At 39.6% G+C, this 9,272-nt stretch overlaps 1 long non-coding RNA gene across 1 annotated transcript; it reads left to right on the top strand.

Moving 5' to 3' along the window:
• The first annotated feature begins 4,157 nt into the window (after positions 1 to 4,157).
• LOC145434644 (uncharacterized) lies at positions 4,158 to 8,452 on the top strand. The gene is made up of 3 exons (XR_013913509.1): positions 4,158 to 4,400; positions 5,695 to 5,869; positions 8,160 to 8,452. It is a non-coding gene; the product is annotated as an uncharacterized LOC145434644 (long non-coding RNA).
• Positions 8,453 to 9,272: the final 820 nt, after the last annotated feature.

Genomic DNA, 9,272 nt, shown 5'->3' with positions numbered 1-9,272 from the left:
CCACAAAGATAGGTGATGGTGAATGTAGGTCTAATAATAACGCACAACACTTCCGACGATACCTTTGGGTATGATCGCAACCTATATGACATCAAAATTGAGAAACAGATTTTTAGTGAACATATAACGTACACCATTGTCATTTCTATCTAGCAGCTCCTCTTATTGTCATTCTGGAAGAGCTTTAATGCATATCACAGGTGAAAATGGATTTTTGGGGACAAATTTGATCCAAAACATCTCTAAACAGAAATATTGACAGTTAGTTAGCACAATAGAATATTTCATCTCAGACAACCCTCTTATGATTATACGAGTTATAGGATTTTAGCAGCTATGAAGCGAAACCGGTAGTCTAAATAGAAACCGGAAATCGGTAAACGATTGATATACTATTTACATATTGAAATGAACCCGAAAATTTTCGGCTCACACTCGTCACGGGTGAAAAGCTCAACCTTTACTCATCCGCTTGAGCTTGATTCTGGCCGATGAAAGGCCATTAATTCTGCCATCGACGAACATGTGTTAGATAATCCAATTTATGCGAATAATTATCGAAACGACAGATTTACCGTCGTTGTAAGGGGCCGTTGACACTTTCATTTGTGTGCCTTGGAGTCGACTTTTATCAGATACACCAACCCAAACTCTGTCAACGAAAGGAGTTCGTGTACCACCTGAAAATAGTACATTGAACGCTCTCTCATCCGAAATTTCATGCTGGTGACGTCATATTTTGTGATACGATTGTTGATATACAATGTTCTTTTCAACTCTCTACTAGTTGCTGACGATTGCCCTTGACGAGTGTCAGCCGAAAATATTCGGGTTCATTTCAATATGAATATTATTATCATTATTACACACACGGTACTACAGTGACGCTCATCGCCGTTTAGGCCTTGTGCGTCACAACACAGATTTATTGTACAGTTCAGATGCATTGACGTTGTAAAGTTATGAATGTTCATCTTTATCTTCAGCTTGATCATGGGACGTCTTTCAATCACTCTTTCATTCACTCTTCAGGCATATCCTCTTGCATGCGTCCGTCTTTCGAGTCACGGCTGCCGACTTTTTTTAAGAGCGTGACTTATACTCTGTCTCTGGGCTTTTCAATACACTGCTAGCACAGTGGGATCGGCGGTGAGGAGTCCAGACAACCTCCGACACATAGAAGTTGTTACAAACCGGGATTCGAAACACTGCCATTGGTGTCGTGACGCTGGCGCTTAACCAACTGCGCCATTCAATATGAATATACTATTCAATTGTATATTGAAGTTCTGTACCTTCAAGAAGCTCTACAAATCAGTCAGTGATACTTTAAATGACAACGTTATGTAGAGCATATCTTATTAAATTGAGAGCAAACATGTGTTGTGTAGTGATACTGCAAATCCAGGCCTCCCTTCACCCGGAACCTGTCGCCGCATTATTCAACTACTTCTTCATGTGGGAATCGTATCATTGCAATATACGTGTCACCTCGTCGACCAACCACCACATATTCACGACGAATTACAAGAGATCACATTGCCCAAGAGGCTCTCAGAGCATTTGACTATTTCTTTAATAAAAATGAGATTTAGTTCCGCGTAGGCATTTTTACCTTGTTATGCCTTGGTGGATAAGGAGAAATACATAACAGGAAAACTTCAAAAGTCGTGATCTATATCATACTATCTTGCTTGCTAAGTGCCTGATCGTTGTTCTGTGCTTGCATTTTCAAAAATCAATCGCTAATTTTAATTACCCGAGGATCCGTGAGTTTGAGTTTCCGGCAAAGGAAATTCGTGATTGATGTGCAAACATAGCGCAAAATACAAAACAGTTACGCCATAAAAGATTCACGCCATAAAAGATTCAGTTACAACAATCTCGCTCAATTGATTATTGTTTTAAATGGATCACGTTTTGCATAACTGCGTACCGTTCAACTAACGGTTGTCTGCATATTTGCTAGTTCACACTCTTGAAGTGTTAAGCTTGGACCGCGATATCTCAGTGAATATACTCAGAGTCGAGTCAAGTCAAGTTAAGTCACGAGTCAAGTCACAATTCAAGTCAAAAGTTGCCTTTTCGAAGTATGAGGCATCCCAGCAAACACCCGATATCCCATGGAGTTACTGGTATGTCCACAATTGTTCCCACTCGTCCTACCTCCCACACTTAGTTACTGAGGACTTGCTCAGCATGCCCAACATTGGACGTCAATTTATGTAACTCCAGGTGACTACCAGAGGAAGTGAAATTTGGAATGTTCCTATGCTAGTCACCAATTACCATTCCAGTGGGTGTCATAATGGTGCGATGCCTGGATGCCACCAACACAGGAGTTCGTCAGGATGTCCCTACGTGGAAATCGTTTCTATGAATTCAAGTGTGCAATGTGCAATCAATGCAAAATAAGTTTTCTGAATACGCTCATGATCACCATTTGTAATCTACCGGAGTGAATACGAGAATGTTAATTGATGATTATGGCGATGACTTTCTATCGCGCGGAACTTCAGAAGCCCGGCTATCGATGATCGCACATTGTTAGAGATATAATGTACGATATAGAGGCATAACAGCTATTTTATTGTGACATTACTGGATCGAAATGTCCACATCAGGGCAAAATATGTTATTTCAAATATACAGTATACCAAATGCATGTGAAATCTTCCGACATGAAAACTTGACAACCGTAATAATGGTATGGTGACTATTCCAATCACGGAACTACTCAGTCTGCTCGGCTATTATCGATAATTACGGCCGCACTGCGCAAGAGGCCAGCGATAATGCATATGGCGAATTCCGATACCTGGTCGAGTCTCGAGTGTCGAGCCGAGCACGCCTGTTGCTTGAAATTCATTCAACCATAAAACCAAAATACGGCGTTCTTCTGTCTGGCGAGCAGAGCATGCGCGCGTGATTCATTCAATTTGAATTTGCAAGAGCAGGTTTTGTAGTAATGGCGGAGTGACGGATTTATCACAAGAATGGTTTAGGTTAGAATAAGATACTTAACGGCGTGGATCGATTGGGCGTGCAAATGATTATTATTGATATTGTCGCTGTCATGAGTACTGGAAAGGCAGAGAGCACGGAAGCTTGGTAATTGAGTGCTATATTTATTAAACAGCAACAGCCTCGATCATCATTAACTGCGATATACCGTAATGAATTTCACTATGATTATAGTGACACGTCTGCGCCGCGGTTTATCATGTACGAACGAAACTAATCGACCCGCTGCTAATCGTAAACTTATGCAGTACTTGTAATACTAGGCTAGTAGGCTATAGTATAGCGATGAGCATGATCATGATAATATTTAATTATATGCAATCATTGAAGTTCGATTTGCTGCACAGTGGGTTTCATGTTGTTGTAATATCCAACTTACTGTTTGATGTGTATATACTATGAAAAGAATTTCCATCCAGCAAACCAGATGCAGCATTGATGAATGTATTATAGCCTAGGTTCATATAGCTACATAATTTGAAAGTGTATTATAGGATGTTCCTTTACGGAATGTGAGATCGCTGAATTTGTGGCTGAAAACTATATAGTTGTACCTATGCTAATGAATATTTTCATCCCATTGACTGGCATATTTATTATCGTATTTGTTGTAATTTTGTGTTGTGTCCACAACAACATTAACCATTGATACTAATCGAGGCTTTCGGTAAACATGTCAAAATGTATGGCTTTAATATTAGTTTAATGTTAAGAGTATTCTGGGAGCGATCATTATAGTTAACCCAACTTTAACCTCAGCCTATTTTAATGATACCCCAACGCTAAACCAATTATAAACTACATGAATTTTAACATGATCATGGGGAAGAGTGGTTGTCGCAATGTCGCCGTGCAACATACTTAAAATGCTTACTTATAACTTGCAATATAACGATAACTTATAATTTACATATAGCCTAGCTTATCTATATGATATCTTGAAATCCCTGGTAAGAAATAGTAGTCGCAAAATTATAGTCGCATTTAGCTCATTGGATATGTTGCACGTTCCTCGTCATGTATTAATATGAAAGTTTAAAATGGGTGAAAGTAGATAATTATTCCATCGTGCCGACATTCACAAAATATATATGCACGGCCTACATTACAGCGACATTCACAAAGTAGATGGGCCCTATAGGGAAGACTGATTGCTGAGTCATGTTGTCGTGAATGAGAAAGCACACTATAGACCCTTATTATCAATGGATTCTTCATACGGTTGAGGCAGGGGCATACCTGGGTCTGCGTATACAACATTGCTTCATTTTTAGCAGGAGTCTAAATATCGAACAGGCAATGTTATATAGTACTTTTCAACTTCGGAGCAACGCATTGCAGTCGTGGATTGTCCATGGATTAAGAAGTTGAATCATGTAAGTTGGAGTGATGAGCTACGAGGAATTATTATTGTTCATGTTCATTAATCAGTGATTAAATTAGCCTGAAGAAAGTGTCATAAATGATGCGCAAATAGACTCTGTGACGGGAGCTCCCGATTTGGATTTCGCTAGTGGTGCTCAAAATTGCTGCATGATATATTGATATTGTAACTCTACGACTCGATGTTTCGTTGAATCCAAGTGTGCCATAATTCACAGTGACGCTAATCTGGTATGCATGATTTCTATAGATATCTCAGGTTGGCCGCATTACTTCTGTTCTGATTAGTAGGGCTTGGCAAATCGAGCACCTGAGTGATTGATTCTGAATCTGGTGTTAAGTGTCAAGTATTCGATAATCACTCATTATGATGCTATAGTCATAACAGTATGAGTATTATGGAAAGTTGAAAAGGTATCTTTTATGTTTACACTAAGAACATACGATGATGCCATGCAAGTTTTACATCACACTAAATTACAGATATTTTGGTGTATTTTCGACCGATACCTATTTCATTGCACTTTGTGACTATGCTGTGGGTTAATCATGACTTCACAGATATGTCATTTCAACTGAAGTGAATAGCTTTGTACTACGTATTTTGTATGCTACTTATGCATTGGAAAATAGTATCAAAAATATAATTTTATTTGATAACGGTACTCTTGGTGGCAAACAGCGTATAATTTCAGAGGGCCTACCTGAAAAAGTCATATACTTGGCTCGAATCAATAGAATTACCGGTGACCGGTGAACTCGACTTTGTCAATACAAAATATTATAAATGTCGTGAATTGTATTAATAATTGAATACAATGGCGAATTGGTGGTGGTGGATATGTCGTGTGAATGTTATTCCCACAGGGGGCGGTATCGTATGTCGGATGTATAAAATGTTATATTAGACGTACGGAGCTGTATAATGTTGACAAAGAGTGCAGAACGTCAAGGATCAGATCGCACATGGTGAATTCGGTGTATCCCAAGATTAGGGTGGGAGGGGCTTAGGTTTAGGCTGAGTTCACCTCTGAAGGCCGAGCTCACCAAAGGCCGAGTTCAATGGGCCGAATTCACCATGGCCTGAGTTTCACTGGTAATCGAATTAATACTCGATTTAGATTCGAGTACTCATGTGTCCAGCCCTACTGATTAGTGAGTAGAATGTGCGAATAGCCAAGCTTGTACACCATTGTTTTTGTGTTTTAACAGGATGTTATAGATAACTGGCTTGAGTTCTTGACAAATGCCTTCACTACACCTATTCTAATTATTTAAATTTTCTAGATCGACAATGTCTTCAATTAATGGCAACAACGTCAAGCAGGCTGTACGAAGAATGCCTTGTAGACTGGGGCCGACATCGTTTGGAAGAACTACTGCCACCTAGAACAAGCGTTGCTTTTACACTACAAAATCGGTGCTGCATCATGCCCGCGAAAAAGTCAAAAAGCAATTGAAGGTTTAAAACGTTGAATACACTATTTGGAAACTAGAGGTATGCAAAGTAATCATCTTTTGTACTGAAGTGGAAGTAACGGCATGAATTTATCCACACTTATATGTAACAAGTTACAGGGTGTGTCAAATCTATTTGAAATGGAAGTAGAAAATGAAGTTCTGAAATATGCTCAAGTATTTACTTTCAAAAAGTAGATTTGGTCGATATGTTGCATACGATTGCCCGACATATGAACACGCGACACAATCAAAACGACAGTCGCGCATGGAACACGTTATCATGCGTCACTTCAATATGTGATTTTATTACCCCAAAACTAACCATTAGCCGAAACCTAACACTGAAATTAACCGCTATATATATCCTGATCCCAAGCCTTACCCTAACCCAAGCCTAAATTCAACCGTAACCCGTAATTTAACTCACATGCTCATGTATCGCATCCTATAATGTCGCATGCTTGTATGTCCACAGACCGTTGCATACTCAATAGTTGGTGGGGTGATCAAAGTAATCGTTGTTTGCACTTGAGTTGAAGTAGTAGCAACGCTATTAACTTGTACTCCAGTATAGGCTAATTAGTGATTCACAAGGCTTGTAAAAATCACTTCAAAAAGAAGCAGGAAAGTTCTGAAAAGTAGGCCTACACAAGTATGTACTGAAGAAGTTTCAAAAACTATATTTATTGGTGGCATTACATACTTTTAGCACGTTGTTGTTAGAGCTGGGCAAAATCGAGTACCCGGGTGGTTCGATGCTATTTATCTTCGATTCGAGTATCACACATTATGATGTCACAACATTGTGAATGATGACAAGTTGTATGCAACTTCAAAGACGAAATTACCAATTCTACATCACATCGAAGATTGTTTGGTAAATTTTTGATCATACCTAGCTCATTGCACTTTGTGACAATACATGTGTCATTTACACGAACATGCGTAGCTATGTCCTACATGTTTGGTATTCTGCGATTTGACCAATCGAGGTTTCAAGGCCTCACAGTGGTATATAGAATCGAAATTCTAATTCCCCGTAAAGTATTATATAGTTTCGAGTACTGAAAATATATAATACTTTACCGACAATTAGAATTTCGATTCTATATTCGTACTCGAAACTTAGATCCTCTTTCACTTACTCGACTCGAATCATTGTGGCCAGCCCTAGTTATTGTAGGTGGTTACTTCCAAACAAAGATGGTCAGAGTAGTCGTCGTTAGTACTGAAGTATCAATAGCGATTTACTAGACATCAAACTACCTTTCAAGTGTAAGTAGAAAGTGAAGTTCGGAAAAGTAGGCTACTGGGGTGAGTAGTTTCAAAAAGTGGACGAAGTCGAAATGTCAAGACTTGTGGCATGTAGTCGTAGGTGCATGCCTCTGAACAGAGATGGTCAAAAAAGTAATTGTTTTCAGCACTCAAGTAGAAGTATTTGTAGTGTCATCAATGGAGTAGAAGTGGTAGTAACCCCATGTATCCACTCTGGTCCAAGCAGTGATTTACAAGGCTTGTCAAAACTACTTTATGTGAAAGCATAATTTCTGAAAAATACTCAAGTATGTCCTTTAGATGTTTCCAGGGTTGTAACCAAGTCACAAGTCAATCTCACCTATATAGTTTTGACTCGAGTCAAGTCGACTCATTTTCAATTCACCACCGAGTCAAGTCCAAGTCAGCGAGTATAGGTGGAGTCCGAGTCATGGTGTTATGACTCGAGTCCAAGTCATTGCGTTGACTGCTCAGTTTCCTGTTAAATTCTTGTTTAATCCACTTTTTATAACTTCGTTCGGTGATATCAACGGTTCGCATTTATGATATAGGCTACAAATTTTCTTCACCTTCAACGGTTTTTGGTCGCATTTAAAGTACCGCTACCATTAGACGAAATACCAATAGTGTGGTTACTTTACTGTTTTTCGAAATTACAATGTAATATCGGTCTGAGTCTCGAGTCATATGACCGTAGTCATTGCATAGATTGAAGCGAGTCGAGTTATTTCCGAATTTTGAGAAAATGACTCGAGTCATCAGAAAATTGCAACTCGAGTCGAGTTATTACAATTACAACCCTAGGTGTTGCTACAAGTTAATTTGATTGGCGTGTTGCATACTCCGTATCGCTAGTTCAGAAGCTATCCACACTCGAGTACAAATAGAAGTAGCGATTTACAAGACAAATCACAATTAATGCAAGTGGAAATATATAATGGAGTCTGACACCTATTTCATGTGCTATGAAGAGTGGATCTACAAACCATTTGCTGACATTGTTTTATGTGCTTCAGGCGAAACAAGGACTGAGAAGAAACCTGTTGTTGCAACCAAGTTTATTGCCAAAGACGAATACGCGCTCGCGCTCTTAACATTATGCGGTGCAACCGATGCGTCATTTTACATCTTGCAATGGTAGTTTCTACTTATGATTGCTTAGGTCTGTTTTTAATTGTCTTTGCAGTTGTCCTTTGTCAAATTCCTGTGACACGTTTCTTTCAAATTTCTCATATGCACCTCAATTGGAATGTTTGTCATGTTAGTTAGAACTAGCTGCTGTTACCAAAATTCATGTGACACATTTATTTCATATATTTCATACATTTTGTGATCGAATTTTCACCTAATCTTTATATAGTTTGTTAAATAATATTAGTTCATTATGTTGTACTTGTAATTTGCAATTTTCCAGTAATCCAACATAAACAGTATGTGAGCTTATATGATGTTGGATTTCATGTAGTTGGAGCAGGTATCGAAGTGGTCATCATGGAAATCATGAAGTATGGCGTCCATAGGGAGTGGCGTCACGTCCACAGTACGTGGACTGGCGTCCATAGGGAGTGGGGTCACGTCCACAGTACGTGGACTGGCGTCCATAGGGAGTGGGGTCACGTCCACAGTACGCGGACTGGCATCCATAGGGAGTGGCGTCACGTCCACAGTACGTCAGGCGCGCCCATAGGGAACCACGTGACGTCCAGGCTAGGTCAGCCGCGTCCATGAGGGGTCGCTTCATGTCCACAACACGTCATTGCGGACGTACTCAGAGGGCAGACAGGACGTCTCTAGTTGTCGACAAACCCACTCCAGGGAGGTGACGGCCGTAAGTTACCGGACGTCCTGCAGGCAATTCCACCGGAAGTCAACTGGACATCGAGTGTTTGCTGGGATGTTACGCCATTGCAGTTGGCTAGCTGTCTAGCATACAGATTGTGTGGTCATTGATTTTGAACCGATGAACGAATATAGAATTAAATATACACGCAATAAGCCGCTATATCACTCACTTATATGTAGAACTGCTAAACTACATAATTGTATAGCCTCAATTTATAGTCACCAGCCAAAATAGAGAATAGAGAAACGAATCGATAAGATGCAATACATTACCCATTTACAAATTG

This window comes from Botryllus schlosseri, chromosome 2 (assembly GCF_051294905.1).
Source record: "Botryllus schlosseri isolate E-star chromosome 2, Bs_hap1, whole genome shotgun sequence".
NCBI lineage: Eukaryota > Metazoa > Chordata > Ascidiacea > Stolidobranchia > Styelidae > Botryllus > Botryllus schlosseri.
The sequence above is the reverse complement of the archived record's forward strand: the minus strand, read 5'-3'. Positions and strand labels throughout refer to the sequence as shown.